Here is a 17,880-nt window from a genome sequence, read left to right on the forward strand (position 1 = left end):
CTTGCTGCTCTTTGCCACCTCTCTGCCATTGGGTGCCTGCCCATCTGGGCTTGCAAGCATTTCTTTGTTTTCCCTTTCCACTGGCTGCTCTTATTTCCCCAGTGCCCAGGCAAACGTGGCAAGCTTCTCAAATTAAAGTGACCTTGATGCCTAAATATATTTTCTTGGTCTTGTTCAGCCCTTTTTAAATTAAACTTCTACTAGTAGGTATGTTTATGTCAGTTATTATTAATTCATTTATCATGCAGCAGCTCCCAAAACATAGGGAAATTCTCCCTAGTCTGTTTGTGCCATTTACACTTCCACATCCCCTGATTAAACCTTTTAAAGGTTTCACCAGCACTGTGCACCTCAGCTACAGGAGTTTCTTGCTTTAGGTACCAAAGTAAAGTTTTGAATATGTTCCTCTATTCCTGCAAACACAATTTCTAGTGCCATTCTTGTCCTTAGATCATTAATATGGTTTAGAACAGCAGAGAGATCAGTTTAGTTCCTCTCTTTTCCTGGGAGAACCTGAACCTACACTTCTGCCAGGACACAGAATGGAACTAACCTGTTACAATTGCCCTGATTTTAGTGCTGTCCTTTCCAGCTACAAACAACAGAAAATTCCAATTTTCTCTGGTTGAATTACTTATGCTCCTTTTTTAAAAGCGGCATAACAAATTCAATCATTTAGGGTTTTCTGATACACAACATCAGTCAAGATACTTGAAACAACACTGAGCACCATAATAAATCACACACCTTTACCACTACAAACAGATCACAGCAGCAGCTTCAATTTGCTATGGAATAAATATATTTCTATTTAATACACATCCCTCTCCTGCCTACAAACCCTGCAGGAACACAGCTGCAAAGGAGCACCTGCTCTGATGGCTACAGGAGCTCAGTTTTCTTGTGGGAAGGAGCTTGACAGATATGCTTGGAATTTAGGCAATGCATTTTTGTCTCTCATGGTTGGTTTAAAATTGCATTAAAATTACATTAAGGCAATGAAGGGTTATTGATCACTATCAAAATAAAATATCTAGTTACTCATATATAAAGAATTGAGTAAGCAGGAGTGTGAGCAGAAAATTATAGTGTTATCATATGGGGAAGTGATATTGTAATGTATCCTGGCATAACAGGGCTTGAACAGGAATCTTACAACTGGAAGCAAGTTTGACTTCCCAAGGGATATGGTTCAAAGTTTGGCTTAAAGGAAAACTATTTTTATTTCCTGAGGAAAAACGTCTTATCTGGAAGATTTTTTTTAACCTTAAGGAAAGAAAAACCACATTTACCACCTCAGAAATTTTACTATAATATGTCTGTTTTACTGTCTTATGTAATATGTGTTCTGGTCTTATTCTTGTTACAGAAGCAATATCATGTAAAGAAAGTAAACTTATTTTTTTGTCTGTGGGTTTTTGGTTCTTTTTGTGTCACCTTTACCTGCTCAGAAGGCTAAACCATAGTTTTCAGTCAAGTAAATGGTCCAGTCGAGGCATTCAGGTCCCTCTCCTGAGCAGAGCCTCTCAGGGCTGCTTTTTTTGGAATGTATAAAACAGAAGCCTCTCTAAGTCTCTCAGAGAGAGAAAGGAGTGCAGAGATTGAATTAGAACTTTAGAGAAACTAAAATATATTAAGCCACACAGACGTGAAGTAAGAGTGTAAGATTTAGTTTTAAGTAAGTAGAAATATATTTTAATTGCCTTAAGAGACTGTGTTAGCTAGTAAAAGGCCCTAAAGCCTAGTTTAAAGCTCAGTAGTGTTACCTTTCACAAAATGAACTTAGTTCCAGACATAATTAAAACATAGTAGAACATTGCTTACATTTCTAGATAGAACAGATAGAACCATTTGCACGAACAGATAGAACTTTACAGAGAATTTGAGTAAAAACTGGTGCTACTTTCACACATTAGAATTAAGCTAAAATAGGTTCAGGAAAAATGTTTTAGGAACATGTTTTTAGCTAATTAGATGATTTATTAATAAAACCCCCCTGTACTGGGGTGCAAGAAGAAGATGATGAAAAGAAAGAAGAAAAAAAGATGAAAAAGAGGAAGAGGGATGAGGAGGAAGGAGGAGGAGGAAGGAAGAAGATGGAGAAGATGAAGATGAAGAAGAAGATGAAGATGAAGATGATTAAGATGAAGAAGAAGCTGATGATGATGAAGGAGATGAAGATGAGGATGAAGATGCACATGAAGAAGATGAAGATGAGGAAGATGAAGATGATTAAGATGAAGAAAAAGAAGATGAAGAAGATGAGGATGAAGATGAAGAGGATGAAGATGAATATGAGGAAGATGAAGATGAGGAAGATGAAGAAGATCAAGATGAAGGTGAAAAGATGAAGATGAAGAAGAAGATGAGAAGATGAAGATGATGAAGAAGATGAAGAAGATGAAGAAGATAAAGAAGAAGATGAGAAGATGAAGCAATGAAGATGAAGAAGATGAAGATGATGATGGAGAAGATGAAGAAGATGAAGAAAAAGATGAAGATGAACATGATGAAGAAGATGATGAAGAAGATAATGAAAAAGAAGATGAAGAAGGTATGGGAGCTGCTGCTGCTTGGAACATGGGGACCCTATGCCAGAAAGCTTTTAGCACAGACTTCAACACTCTGAACTCTTCACCTTCGAGGCTGATGTATTCATGCAATGAACAACTTCAGAGCAACCAACATCTGCTCTTCTCTCTTTGAAGACCCAGACCCACGCAAAACTCGACAGCTGTGATGCCAGCAGGGCTGTGCACATCACCAGGCACAGGAGCTGTCTGGAAGAGCCTCCTGAATGACTGCCTCTGCCTGAGGGTTTCAGCTTGAGCTGCCACGATTGCCACCGGGAAGAAATTGGCTTTTCTGTGCCTATTATGCCACCCTAAATTACAGCCTAATTGCTCTGCCCAAAGAAGTTCAGATGAGTCATTCAATATTGCTCATTTCCTGTCACTACCAATGTGGGAAGAGGTGAGAAAACCAAGAGTAGAGCTGCACCTAATGTAGATGCCTGAAGTCATGTGAAATTTATTCTGCCAGATAGTTATTGACTCAAAAGATCAATGACACAAAGACAAAAAGCTGGATTAGGTTTTGATTCTAACTCCATTCTTGTTAATATTCAAGGAAGCATAATCTGTATGAAAATTAATGGGAAATGAATCACTACATTATAACAAGAGAAGTAGGAACACAGACCCGGTTGTATAGAAATTTGATTTGTGCTGTATACTGAATGCAGTCCAGGGGGCTGCAGTACCTCGTGTGAAGGATAAAAGTGAATGTTTTATAGACCCTTTTATGCTTAACATAGGCAGTATCATTACAAATGCAGTTCTTGCGAATTTCTTTTTCAATCCACTATAAACACATTCTGAAACCTGGTTTTCAATTCAATATAAAACTAAGAAACAAAGGACCTAAATGTGAGTCATGTTTCTTAAGAACATTCCTTTCTGTTTTATTCAAAATTCCATTCAAAATCCTATTATTTTACAACCCTGACTGGTTATTTTGGACAGGTAAGTCCAGAAACCTTGCACTGCTTCAGGAAGACATAAGTGTGTGAGTACTCCTACAATTCTGAGTTGCTAGAAAAGGGAAATGCTCCTGGAAGGACATATATTTAATAAGCAAATTAGAAAGTAGAGACTAGAAGTTGAATTATTCTTTCTGTGTTTTAATTGTTCTTGCTGCATCTCTCAGCATTAACTCAGCTTCTCCCTTAGCCATCCCTGTAAAACACAGAGAAAGTCCCCACATTCCTTCCCTGGTTTTGAAACAAGAAGAATAAAGACATGGCAGTGACACATAAACTCCTGTAAATCTTTTGATTTCACAACTGAAGCATAAAGGGGCACACCTCAGTGAAAGTACTCCTATAGGGTAAATATAACTGAGTTATAGCCCAAAAATAAATCCCAGAGCAACACTACTTGTAACAAACATGATGGAGCTGATGAGTTTCTAAGTTCAGAAAGGAGTGTTCTGCCCTGAACTGGAAGATTTTGTTGTTAGAAGAAAGGAAAACTGCTACCACTAAAATAAAAAATAATAATAATATTTTTTTTAAATCCACCAACAAACCAACCTCCTCTTAAGCTGTTTTATCAGTAAAAGTAGCTTTTATACTTAAACATCATTACACAAGTAAATTCTCACTTTTTCTCTTCACACACCCTCTCACTCATGCATGTTTCTGTGTATTACAGATATGAATTTCACACAGTTGGAAGAAAAAAGAAATGCCACAGATAATGCATGCACCATGTGGAAAAGCAAATAGAAGTACCAGAAAACATTAACACTTCATTTACTCATGTCTGGCATACAGATACTGTAGCAACTTCCTGGGTACTCTCCTTACCCAAAAAATACTGAATGCAGGACTAGAGCTTCTGAAAGCAAATCTGTTGCTTATGTGCAATGGAAATTTCTGAAAATTATTTTCTTTACCATGTCACTGTCTCTCTCTTCCATCTTTTCCTTCAGTTGATGCCTTGCAAACATAAATCTTTTACAGGAATTTCATTTGTTTCTGACTTTTTAATGCAAAACTGGGTACTGCTGGGCTGGAGGTGTAGAAACAAATCAAGCTCAGTCACTTCATTTCGGCAAGAATAACTTCATTTCTTGAGTTACTATACCTAAATTTAGCAGCCTATTCTTTTCGGTGATCCATCAACCCAGAAGTGGCAATCCTGCATCCAAGATCCCTTTGCATATCCTTTCCTTTGTCATCCCTTTGATCCTTCACTGAATATGTTATTTGTCCTTCTTTGCACTAAAAAATGAGTAGTTTACAAATACATCTGCTGCAAAATAGATGAAAAGCTCTGCAACCAAAGGTGTGGTCAAACCTGCCCCTTGAAAAGCACCTGGCCAATTTTATACTCTTCACTTCCTCTCTTCAAGAACAAATTCACTTTTCTTATTTATCAGCAAGTGACTGTGACTTGTGGCACAAAACATGCAGGACATGAATTAAATTTCCCAATTTGCAATGACCTTTACATGAAAAGAAAGGCAGAGTGGTTTTCCCAGGAGCTGGAGTGTACTTGCAGTTCCCATTTCAAAGTCACTTTGTCATCTTTGAAGAGAAAGTCCTTTAAGTCTAGGAGTAATGCACATTTTCATATTGCTTTGGGATTTGCTGTGCAAATCCCACACAGTGCAGTGCTCATGGTTCAGATCAGGACTCACTTGAACAATGCAAATCTAATATGCCATCCCAAATTGTTCTGCGTTCACATTTTCTTCTGTGCATACCTGAAATTTAAATTACCTATATAACTCTTCCCAGACAGGTTTTAATTATTCACTGGTTTAAATTATTCATATTTAGCAGAGCCCCTGCATAACACCCACTGATTTTTTTAATAAAGTAATTTTACAAATACTGTGGGCCTGTAAAGTTAGAAAAGCCCTCCTACATTCCCAAATCCAATATTCAATTGCTAGTGGCAAACATTCATCTACATTGCAGTCCCCATTTTCACATACTTCCACTACAAATTTTTCTTTCAAGGATTAAAATTCTAGTTTGTCTTGTAGGGCTGAAAGAGAGCCATGCCCATAAGCATCTCAGATGTAGTAAGCTAGCCAGAACTTCATTGCCTCAATAATTTGGTATTTTAGGAGACTTTGGGATGTTGACAGAGCTGAGCCATCTGCTTCCTACCCACTGAGGCTTCTCCAGGGGCAGCTGTAAGGGACTGTCCTCCAGGCACACGTCCTGTGCTGACCTCTCTCAAGCTGCTCTTTCATTGCTTTTAAAACTGCCTGGTAGCTTCCATAGTTTTACTTAGACTGTATAAAATAGCAAAGCATTATCTAGGCAAAAAAGAAAATTCTCTTTTTCTATTCCATGCTGAAGCTGACATTACTGCAAGCCATGCAGCTGCTCTTCTCCTGCTCCAGGGATCACTAAAACAGGGTGGCAGAAGAAGTGGATCAATGGGAATTGACTGTCTGGAAGGAAAACAGGAGGTGACATCCCTGGGAAGGTTTAACTCCAGCACTGCTTCCTACTGTGACAGAACCCAACATTTTATCAGAGCACAGAGATGTATCCTCACAGAACTTCCTCACAGGCCCTACCACCTTCATTCTCCCTGCAGGAAACTGAAAGGACAGCTTTTGTAAAGGTATTCAGATGGTTAATTTTTTGTTGTTTGATCTCAATTCCCTCCACATCTCTGCTCTTCATTAATCCAATAGCCCAGTGCTTGGGTCACAGTCCTGAAATCAGAAATAGAGCTGTTCTCTCTCAAATTCCCTCTAACATCCCAGATGAGCTCAATAACCTCTCCTACTTTCCCCATTAACTCCAGTCAGTGCTCAACCTCAGCCTGCACTCCCCTCCCTGTTGCCACAGATCCAATTCTCCTGAGCAACAAAAAAGCCAAGTGAATGCTAAATAAACTAAGTAATCAAAGCAAGATAAATGAAACAGGAAGGTTTAGTGCCCTTTGTCCTGGACAGTCTGGAATGAGGTGTCTGACTTCTTCAGGGGACTGTTATTTAAAATCCAGGCAGGCTTTTTACCTTGGCTGAAGGGAGAATGAATCATTGCTGATGTGTTAGTGCAGTTAACACCACGTAACACCAAGGTCCGGGTGTGTGAACATGTTTGCATCCAGTAACGACTTCACATTTGAATTTTTTTGGGGGGTAGATTTTGATAAAAGGGTGATGGATTGATTCCAGCTTTTCACAGTCCCTGAGACAGGGAAAGCAAACAAGAGACTACTCACCGAAATTAAATTTTTACAGTGATGTTTCAGCAATCGCTTGCTGTGCCAGGAAGAACAAAGCCAATATGAAATAGTTTTTATATTATGTGGTGTATTAATATAATATTAATACCCAAGCTCAGCTGTCTGGTCCTGCATGGCATCTACTTTAGAGAAATCAAAACTGTCAGGACAGACAACCCCAAAGCAAATTCTGGGTAATTCTGTTAAAGCAAAGACTCCTCTGGCTGTGCTGTTTCATGACTCTGGGACTCCCAAAGACAAAAGATGGCACAACAGAATATGGTCAATGCACAAATATCAACCATCAAAACCAGCATCCAACTCCTAGAGCAACTTATGACAGCAACATAGGCCTTAAAATTTCATCCACATCCAGATCACCTCCTCAAGCAGAGGTGCAACTGCATGAAATTACCTCACTTCCATTCTTTGCTCATCTTCTGGTCCAAGCAAGCATGACCTCTTAAATTTTTGCCTCAGGCTATTGCATCTCTTCAGGAAGTTTCCCAGGATTTTGTCTGCTTGTTTGTTCTGTTTTGCTTTCTTGTTTGGTTTGTTTTGCATTTTTTTTTTTTTTTTTTTTTTTGCGGGGAGGGGGGGGGCTTTTCTTGTGGTTTTGTTTGTTTGTTTTGTGAAGGAGGTTTTTTTGATGGAGGGAGAAGCAATTTTAAAAACCAAGCTGTTATTTATAGAAGTGCTCTATTCTTTTCAGCATTTCCCATACAACATTTGTCTCATAACACCCAGGAACTATAATGTTGGATGTATAAAAGATGCCCTTGGCACAGCATTTGGCCCTTTGCAAACATCCCTTCACAGGACCCTTCGTTTTGCTGCCAGTGGCAGAGCCTGAAGTCTGAAATCTGGGCTGGGTCAGGACTTGGCAGGCTCCAGGTGGGAGCACAACCCACTGCCTGCCAAACCAGCACCCTGACAGATGATGCTGTTACCCTTTCTCTCTGCAGCAGCCCAAATGAATGAACTGCCTTTGTTCCTCAGAAAAGAAGGCAGCATAAATGGCTCAAGCTGCTCTAATGATCTTACCCTGCTCTGCACTCCTGGAGGGGTTTGGTTTGTGTTCAGCTTTTGTGTTCCTATCGTCCTCCTGGATAAGACTGTGGGTGTTTGCACACATGTGCTCAACACTTTTTAAGAGAACAAAGACCTAGCACAGAAGCAATTATTCAAAGGCTTTCTATTGGTTTTTATGTCAGACTTTTGTAGCAATTGTGCAGTTTTTTTTTTTCCTTACCCCCTTTTACTTTCTTTTAAATCCAGAGAGATGTCATTGCAGGTTATTTGGTAAGTTCGTTGGCAAGGTGCTTAGGTGAAATAATTTTTTTATTTCCTAAACAAGGTCAACAGTGCCTGTCACCAGGATGAATTATGGGAGTTTCTTGACTTGCTGGGAGATGCCCCAAACAATAATCTATTCCTCAGCTATTGGGTTTGTTGTGTTAATGAGTTTCTAATGCAGTGCAAGGAGTACTGCTTTTAGGAAGATGAGATAGCTTGAGGAAGGTTGACTTTAAGCCATCAGAATCAAAACAACGTTCCTACTTCTCTCTCCTGCCTGCTTCTCCTGTCCTGGGATACCCAGCTGAAAAAGATGTCCTGTGTGGAAGTATGACTATTAAACTGAGGACTAAAGGTTAAATCAGGTTGAAAGGAACCCCAGAATGTCCCTGTGAACCTGAGCAACAGGGAATAAATACTCCATTACAGCCAGTAGATCACCTGCTGCTTCGTATCCATACTGCTAATCCAGTGAAATTGGATTAAAATATTTTCCAAGAAGTTCACTGTGAGAGACTTCATCAGTTACAGCTCTTGTAACTGAACTGCAGCTTTTGTAAAACATAACTACAGGGATTCAAGTGCTCCAGTCTGATCCAGTAACAAACCACAGGCAGGAAAGTGCAAGTTATGATCACTGGGAAGAAGTTTATAAGAAGGACTTCAATAAACATGAGAGAAACAGACACGGGCAACAGCAGCCAGCAGATGAATGCATGGTTTCAAATAATGTTCAGTTTGTTCAAGGCCTGTGAAGCCTTGATCAGTAACAAGGTACACAGTAGTAGTTTCCCTCTGAAAGCCAAACTGGGCACTGGGCAGCCTTCCATCAAGGCATGGCACTGGTCCCTCTGCAGCACAGCTGGAGCTGTGGATAGCATTCCACCCTCCAAGGCTCCCAGCAGCAGGCGTGGCCACGGTGTCACAGACAGGACTTCTGTCCCATGCCAGTCAGGGGATGGTTTTCAGTGGCAATCAAAAGAAAATCTGTACTACAGCCAAACAGCTACCTTCTTTCATCCTGGCAGCTCTCCCTCTTATCTACAGGCCCGTGTCTTTGTGAGGTTCATTTTCTCTGTGTGCAGCAGAAATCTCAGCTGTTGTACCCAGAGAGCTGCGAGTTCTGATTTGCCCTTGGCAGCCAAGATACCAAACCTCCCCCATGGCTCCTTTTCTCTTCCTCCATTCCCAGGCAGCTACAGCATTCTGGGATCCTTCCAGGATGGATGAGTGACTCTCCTGGTTTAGATTTCATTTTTGTATTATTTTCTCTCCTTCAGGAGCATGAGCTTAAGAGCGTTTACCGAAGACAGAACTGTTATCAGGTCCAAACTGGCTGCCTTTGTTTCTGACCATTTATTCCTGGGCTGTATTTTTAGCTCATTTTGTTCTCCTCAAGTCAAACAGTTGTTCTCATTTATAATTCCTGTAACCAGGCTCTCTTTTTTCCCAGCTGACTGCTCACACTCATTGCCATCGCTCCAGACCTGTCATTCACTAAATTATTTTCTAGGACATCCAAAAGCATAAATGGCCACAGACTCCATTGCAACCCCCAAACTGCTGACTTTCAAACACCTAGATTGCTATCAGCAGACAAATCCTACATCTCTAAGTAGCTCCTAGTTCAGCAAGGACAACTGAAACCAAGCATCTCAAAAATAACTGGGGAATTGGAAGCTCTTGTATGTAAGGGAGTTTAACTGAGCTCCAGTCACAAGTCAACATTATAGGCAGGGAGGCAAATCAGCAATTTGAAATATTTATTATTATAACACTGGCACACTGTTGTAAATGCAGACAAACTTGATGGGAAGAGATGATGATGTCTGATCAGTTCAGAAAGCTAAATGATTTCTTTATTATAATTATGCTAAAATACATTAATATACTATATAAAGAAAAATACCAAAACTACAAAAACTACTTGTTCTATCATCTCTCACACCATTTGTGACCCTCTCTCGAGTCCAGGCACAGGTGGGTTGGAATGGCCATGAGGCTCAAGCAATCCTCACCAGAATCCAATCACTCCAATCACTCCCTCCAGGTAAACAAGTCTCCAAACACATTCCACATGAGAAAAACAAGGATCAGAAATAGAAATTGTTTTCTCTTTCTCTCTGTGCACCTCTATGAAAAATCCTGAGAGATAAATGTGCTGCCACAGCACACGAACACTGATTTTTGTGTACCCAATCTTACTTTTATCAGCGTGTCAGCAAGCAAATTTTGCATCATTTTCTGCTTGTTCTGGTGCTTTCTACCTTAAGTAGCACCACTGGTTTCAAGGGGACCTCTCACAGCTGGCAAATTACACATTACCCTTCAAACACAAGCGAAGGGACGGGATCCTTTTCCACAGCTCCCTCCCATGTCAACTGCTAGGAACTTCACACTCTAATTGTAAATATCATTGTCTTAATTTTCCACTTGTCAGCCACAGAGATCTTGTGACCTGATCTTGAGAGAAATGAAATATCTTTCGAGGCAAGAGAGAAACAGTTTACTCCAGAAGATACACTCAGAACTCATGTCAACATATGTTCAACCCAAAGGTTTTAAGTGGCATAGAAATGAAAGCATGGAACAAGCACCACACTTAGTTCTTTGATCTTAATGAATTTAGTTTTCTTGTATTCAATTAACCATAAGTGTTGATGAGAGCAAAGTGATAATTCTGGAGCATAATAAGTAAAAATAAATTAAAAACACCAGTGTAGCAACACACCTGGGAGTTACATTTGTGCAAGAATGTGATTCAGTAGCAGATTGGGGACACATGTCTTAGAAACATTAGTGTAATATCTGCAAAAATAGTGGCAGATTTCTTTAATTATGGCGTAAGCTTAATCAAGTTGCAAAAATGTCAAAAATGTCTGATTCAGCAGCTTCTTCTTAATGGCAATATAATACAACCATATCCACCAAACAAAATAAATTTCCTCCTGGTAGATCTGCATGTAGAGGAAAAGCTTTTTATTATTCTTCATCAATATATGATTTTAAGTCCAAACTTCCTCATGCACTGGTCACTGCAGAGTACTTGGAGAATTCCTGTAAAATGGGGGAAAGCTCTCTTGGCATATAACACCATCTCACCTCTCCAGCAACAGCAGTTTCCACATATGTACCACACAGTGAAAGAATATTAAAGAGACCTGTTGTGTCTGATAATAAATGAGTTCCTAAGCTAAACATATGGCCTGGAAGATTTAGAAATTTCTGTCTCTAAAAGTAGAATTAATGGGGCTTTTAGAGAGTCGCTGAAAGAAAGATTCCTTACTGGCTCATTTAGTGTCAAACCACCACCCAGCCCCAAATAAAAACCTTCACAACCTTCACAAGGTCATTTTTCTCATGGATATGAATGAATTAGCAGTATGACATCTAAGATAGGTCCTTTTCTTCCTGTATTTCTTTTGCCTTGCAGTGGAACACTATATATATATGTTTTTATATTTTATATATATATATATATATATATATATATATAAATAAAAACATATATATAACATATATATAACATATATATAACATATGTATATATAATATATATGTATTTATATCTATATATGCTATAAATATATATATAAAATAATTAATTATATAAAATAATGTATTGTACAGACCCTGAAAAATATATTACTTGTAGAATATATTGATATACCTGATTAGAAGGTATATGTTAAAAAAAAAAAAAAAAATAAACAAAAAGAAAACACTACAGAGGTAAGGTTGATTTGCTAAAATAAATATGATCTAGCACAGTAGCAGAGAACAAATTTAGTATGATTTTGGAATTAAGAAGCCATTGATAAAAAGAAATTAGGAGCTTCCTGCCCCACACAACTCAAATGCTCAGGGAGAACTTTGGGCAAGCCCTGAGCATGCCAGTACTGCTGTTTGAGGGACTCTGGTGTAGCAGGTATAAGACACTGCCTTGAAGTCTGTGTCCTTCTGGACAGAACACCTGAAGTAGGTGAAAAAAAACCCTAAACATAAGTCCAGAGTCCTATTAAAAAGGACTTGAAAAGGCAATTTAGGAGAAAACTGCACAGAAAGAGAACTGGCCTGTAACAATTTAGGTCATAAGACACCTGTTTACCAGAAAGCACTGAAAAAGTAAAGGGTTGCAATGCAATGCAAGATCAATGATATAAAATAAAAACAAGGAAAAACTCCACAAGATCAGCATCTGAGACACAGAAGCCTGTCAGTAGAAATGGAGAAGACCCCCTCAAGAAACTCTTTTTTCAAAAAAGAGTTCCACAAAGCCCCTGTGACCAAAGGGTAGATGACAGGAAACAATCTGGTGCTGTGGGGGGCTGAGATGGATGACCTCTCATGTTTTGCTACGCTCCCAAACTGACAACCACAAGGATTGCAGCTGCAAGTCAAAAATCTGGCACCTTCAGGGATGGTTTGGAACACGAGGTCACAGAGACACCTGGTCAAAGTTTCACCAGGGGTGATTGAAAGAAAACAGTGACAATTATTTCTGTTGACTGGGAGAAATTGAGTTTTCAGGGGAGAGATGATTAATTTTTTGCATCCTCTCCCCAGGCTATTTGTGGGTATGAGAAATTCTTCTAGACTGGTCTTTCACCCACTTTTGGAGATGTCATTGTGCCAGAGAAGGAGTGCTCAAGCTGAGCAATAGAGTCACACCCAAGAGACTGAAGAGAAAATTTTTTGTGTGTCTGCTTCGAATGAAAATACTAGTTAATGTTATCTGGCTTTTAACCTAGACAGCAGGAGTATAAAATAGTATTTAATATAGTATTAAATAGTACTAAATAGTGAAGACTATTACAGGATGTGTATCTCTTTGGGGGCCTCCCATCTCCTCAGCAAAGGCTGTGATCTTCCCAAATCTAGACATAGAGGAGCCCAAGGGGCAAATTTTAAATATCTGTCCTGCTTTCTCAAAGAAAATCACAATTTTCTATACATAAGTAGTATTTTATATGCATCTATTTGTCATCTGGCACTGTGGAAATCCCAATGTCTCACATCCAGAGCTTACATTCAAAGATATTCACCATGGAACAAAATGGATGTGATTTGGTTAAACTGCATAGAGGATAAATAAAAAAATAAAATTGCTGAATGCAAAATATCTGATACAAAAGTATCAAAATGCATTTTCCCCCACGAATATTCATTCAATCACAGAAGCAGAGAAAACAGACCCACAAGGGAAATCAGCAGGTCAGTTAGTCTGTTCTTCTTCTTCAAGGTAAAAATCAACTATTCAAAAAATCAGAACCTGTAAATTAGCTTTCAGTTTACTGTGCAGTTGCCTTTCACTATTTTTCATGCTGTGGTGCCAAAGAAAAAAGAAGACCAGAGCTGATGAAATCCACATTTCAAACCAACAACAAACAAAATATTTTTCTCTTGAGACTGATATGCAAAACCCTTCAAATTACTGCAATGAAATGTGAGGGGTGTACAAAAAAATGAGGAATACCCATCTAATGAAAGAAATGAACATTGTGAAATGAGTGATTTGTTGGATGCTGCGAGCACGAACAGCCATGAATCCTTTTCAGAAGCAGTCAGAAAAGCTTACAATGCCTCATAAATCTAAAGCTGGGGGGGAAGAAACAGAGGCAGAAATAAAGTAAAGCAGCTGAAAGGAACCTCAGTCATACACATTTTAGTTTAGGTGCTCTCACTTCTCCTATATTTCTCTTTAGGCGGGTAAATTCCAGCACACAGGTGTGGTTTTGTACACATCTCACATCCTGGCACTGGCCTATGGAAAATGTACACTCAGAAATAATTTCTCTCATTGATAACAGAATTGCTTTTTGTGTTCTGTCTTCCTAGGCAGCAAAACTAGCAGATCATCCAGCAAATATGAAGATAAAGATGTTATTTGAAAGTCATAATAGATGCAGACTCTTTTTCCAATTATATACATGAGGAAACAATTTAATCTGTTCTTCCAAACACACTTTCATAAGAATAATGTCCTTTATAACTTTGGCATTTTGTTGCCAGTACCTCTGAGCTTTTATTATGTTTGGGACTAAAGGCAGTCAGAATGCCTGCATATAAACATTTAAATTTATCTGTGTGATATTTACTGGGGAAGAACTATACATGGAACTTTTGTGGTTTTACCTTATTCTGAAATACAAATGTACAGGAATCCAGTGAACTACTGGTTACACATCCATGCCTTAACTAAAATGGCAAAAGTGATAACTGAATTTTTAGCTAAAATAATAAATAATTATATTAAGATCTTATTAATCTTTACGTTTAACATTCAACAAATACAAAATTCAATGAAAGTTGGTTTTAGTGTGAGACTACCTTGATGTAAAAAGAAAAGCCTCCAAGGATTAGTGTACCTGATGAAATAAAAGTTTGGCTTGAATAAACCCAAAATGGGAAGAAGGAAAGGGATATGAATGCTCAAAGAGCACACTGAATAAGAGTAAATTATGGAGAAAAAGATGCCACTCTGCTCATTTTCCTTGTCTCATTAGAGTCCTGGGAGAATTTTGAACATGCTAAGAGAAGGCTGCTGGTCTGAGGTGCACTGAGCTGTAAGAAAATCCCAGTTGTTCACTGGCTGAGTTTAATGTTCATGGAGGATGCTGGACATGCAGTACTCCAGGGTGAAAAGGTCTTTAGTCAGTTCATGGCCAAGATTACAGAAGCTGCCAGGGGCCTGCTTGCCATGCACCAGGCCACTTCCATCACCTTGCTTTAGTGGATCTCATACTGGAGTGGAAAAAGCTCTCTGATGGCTGCAGTCACTCAAGAATATCTGAATTACCTCTTCAAAAGACAATTTTTCATCTTTATGGAGAGATGTAATTGCCTCTACTAACCCCCATTGTTACACTAGAACAATTTCAGCTGTTCAAAAATGGGACCTCTGAGACTGATGTTCCGTGACATAGGAGCTATTGTAAAAAGACTAGTTTTAAGCCTTAATTGGGTTTAATTAAGATTAATTTGTCCAGGCTACGCATTGCTATCTCTGTTCAGCACTTTTTCACCCCCTGAGTTTCTCTGTTACAACCTGTGTTAAATCAGGTTAAATCATGGCTGAAAAACAACTTTTAGGCAGATTTTTTTTGTTCTGACATAAGATAATTAGTTTTTTTTACATATTCAACAGGACAGCCCACAAGAAGTTAGCTCAGAGGGCACTCTACTTCCTAGAGACCAGAATATACTGCCAGGGGAATAAAACACACTAAAACCACGAGAAAAAAAATTCTGCAACAATGAGTTACAACCTAAGATTCTTCCTCTCATTAAATCAGTGTCTTTCTAAGCTTACTAAAAGTAAATTTCCATGCTCTGGGAAACCATGGAAAGAGATTAGCTGACTTCAGGCATGAGCTGGAAGCTACAGAGTGTGTCTCCAGGTCCTTGCCTCCACAGCAGGTGATTTCAGATGGAAAAGGCCATCTGTACAGAACAACTTCCCCAAAGCCTGCAGGTCACTTGCCAGCAAGAAACTTGGCCTCCAAAAGTTCCCCCCTTTCCTTTTCTCAAGGCCTGTCCCATGACATATTGAATCAGAACTGAAAGAATAAAAAAAAACCAAAATTAATTTAAAAAAAAATTAAAAAAAAAAACCCAAACCAAAAAAAAACCCAAAAAAAATCCAAAAAAACACATTTTATGTGTCAGCTACAGAAACTACTGATACTGCTCCTAAGAGCAATCCCTCCTTCTTGAAAAAAGAGCTGAAAAAAAGCAGCAGCAGGGCAGAGCAATGTGCCTGCTCCCTGGCCTGCCCACTGCAGCAACAACAGAAATGTTTGGCTCTTTCCAAAGCAGCAATTCAAACCCATTTGCCCCTTTCTTCTGTGCATTCTGTAAGCTGCTCTCCTCTGTTTCGAGGCACTCGGCTCCCTCCTGCAGATGAGGAAACAGCCACAGATTTTTCTCCAAAATGAAATAGTCAGTTTGTTCCCATTTGTTCAAATTCAGGTTTTGAACCAATTTGCTTTCGTCTCCTCTTACTTTTGTAAAATTGACATTTTTATGCTTTTCCTGGGCACATTCAGTGTCCCTGCTGATGGATTCAGACCTGGCCAGGGCACAAGCTCCAGGCCTGGAAGAGCCTTTGTCCCTTTCCCCCCAAGCATCTGTGTATCCAAGGTCCAATCTGAATCCCCAAATGTGGGACTGTTCTGTTTCACACCCTGTTTTAGCTCAAAAATTATGACTATTTTATCGACTTGCAGAATTCTGACATCAGCAATGGCCCAGCCAGACACCACAAAGGCAGAAAATTAATTTCCCCTGAGCTGTTCTGGTGTTGAAGGTTCTATACAAACCCCTCCGTGCTTTGATAAAGCCACAGTCCATAACCATATCACAACTCTAAATGTGACCCTTTAATGACATTGCACTCATTTTTTGCCAGCTGGCAGTGGAATTTTTGCTGTGTGCATTAGATGTAAAGATCAGATAGATTTTGAAGAGTACACACAGCAAACACTGTAAGCAGTAGCTCTGAAGCTAAAGGGACCCTCAGCCACTCACAGGGTATTTTCAAGCTAGGAGAATTTATCATCCTCCTCAATCTGAGATAAATATTCAAAGAGTCACTCACCACATCTTGGCAGCAACATCAGCATTGTTGTTGAATATTAGCCCAAGTTTTTTTCTCTTCTTCTCTTTTTATTCTTTTGCCCTGTCATAAACAAAAATGGTTTAGGATCAATAAAATCTCCATTTCACTTCATCATGATCTCATTGCTAGCATTAAAAGGGTGAATATTATATTTTAGGAAAAAAATAACCCAACCAAAAGGGTACATTAATTCAATGGAGATATTAACTTGTTTTGCTATGACATGCTTTCAAATAAAATAATTGTAAAAAAATCACACTTTATGTAAATTAAGATGTTGAATCACCAACCAAAAGCCTCATAAACTCTGAGCACCTTAAAATTCAGAATAGCAAGGCAGTATTTTTTATTAAAACTAAAAAAAATATATAAATTTTCTGCCTCCTCCTGGTCTGCTTTTATTTTTAGAAATGTGTGAATGCATATATATTTTAATGTATCTGTAGGCAACCCTTTCCTTCTTTCAGTGCTTTCTGCCTTTGCTCTTTTTGAGTGAGAGGTGACATAAATCCACAACTTCTATCATGGCACTTATGGGTACCCCAGAGTATCTGGGGAAACTCCTTTATTAGTGACAGTGCAGGATCACACAAAAAAAATCCTTCTGGAAAATCCTGTGGAGCACAAGAAGAAGGGAATTCCTCCCCTCTGTGAAAGGAGATGCCCCATGACACAAATTTCCACACCAGAATTCTGAAATTTTAAACTCTGGCTTCACTCTAGTATAAAAATAAGGGACAGCAGCAGAGACCACAAATTTATTGGAATCCCTGTGTAATCCAGGCATGTTCCAGTGACACCTCAAGACAGATGCTTCCCCCCCTTCCCCCCTTTAAAAAATGCCTTACAAGGCCAACTCTTCTTTTACTCCTGGTAACTGGAAGATTTCAGAGGCTCAGGTACCGAAATTATATTAATATATTCATACTACATCCTTTCATTTGGGGAAACTCAGGCTGTTTGAACAAATATTTAATTAAGCCTCATATGGCACAGCAGGGAAAATATTTTTAATGATATCCTGCGGTCAAAATCAAAATTTCCTGTCAGTTCCCTCAGAGTGGTGCCCAAATTTAATCCTGTTTTTGGTTGTTTTTTTTTTTCACACAGATAGAAGGACTGTGTTTAGCAGCACTTGGCAAACCCTGACCTCTCTTAGTTATTCCTCACAATGCTGGGACAGCTTTGGGATCAAATGTGGCA

At 39.0% G+C, this 17,880-nt stretch overlaps 1 long non-coding RNA gene across 8 annotated transcripts in view; it reads right to left on the minus strand.

The window, feature by feature from the left end:
• LOC115493533 (uncharacterized) overlaps window positions 1-17,880 on the minus strand; it is a 120,998-nt gene that overhangs the window by 36,476 nt on the left and 66,642 nt on the right. For all 8 annotated transcript variants that reach the window (XR_012053824.1, XR_012053822.1, XR_012053827.1 and 5 more), the window contains one exon: window positions 16,657-16,737. This is a non-coding gene — a long non-coding RNA (uncharacterized lncRNA). The remainder of the gene's footprint in view (window positions 1-16,656; window positions 16,738-17,880) is intronic.

Source organism: Taeniopygia guttata, chromosome 1, assembly GCF_048771995.1.
Source record: "Taeniopygia guttata chromosome 1, bTaeGut7.mat, whole genome shotgun sequence".
Classification (NCBI taxonomy): domain Eukaryota; kingdom Metazoa; phylum Chordata; class Aves; order Passeriformes; family Estrildidae; genus Taeniopygia; species Taeniopygia guttata.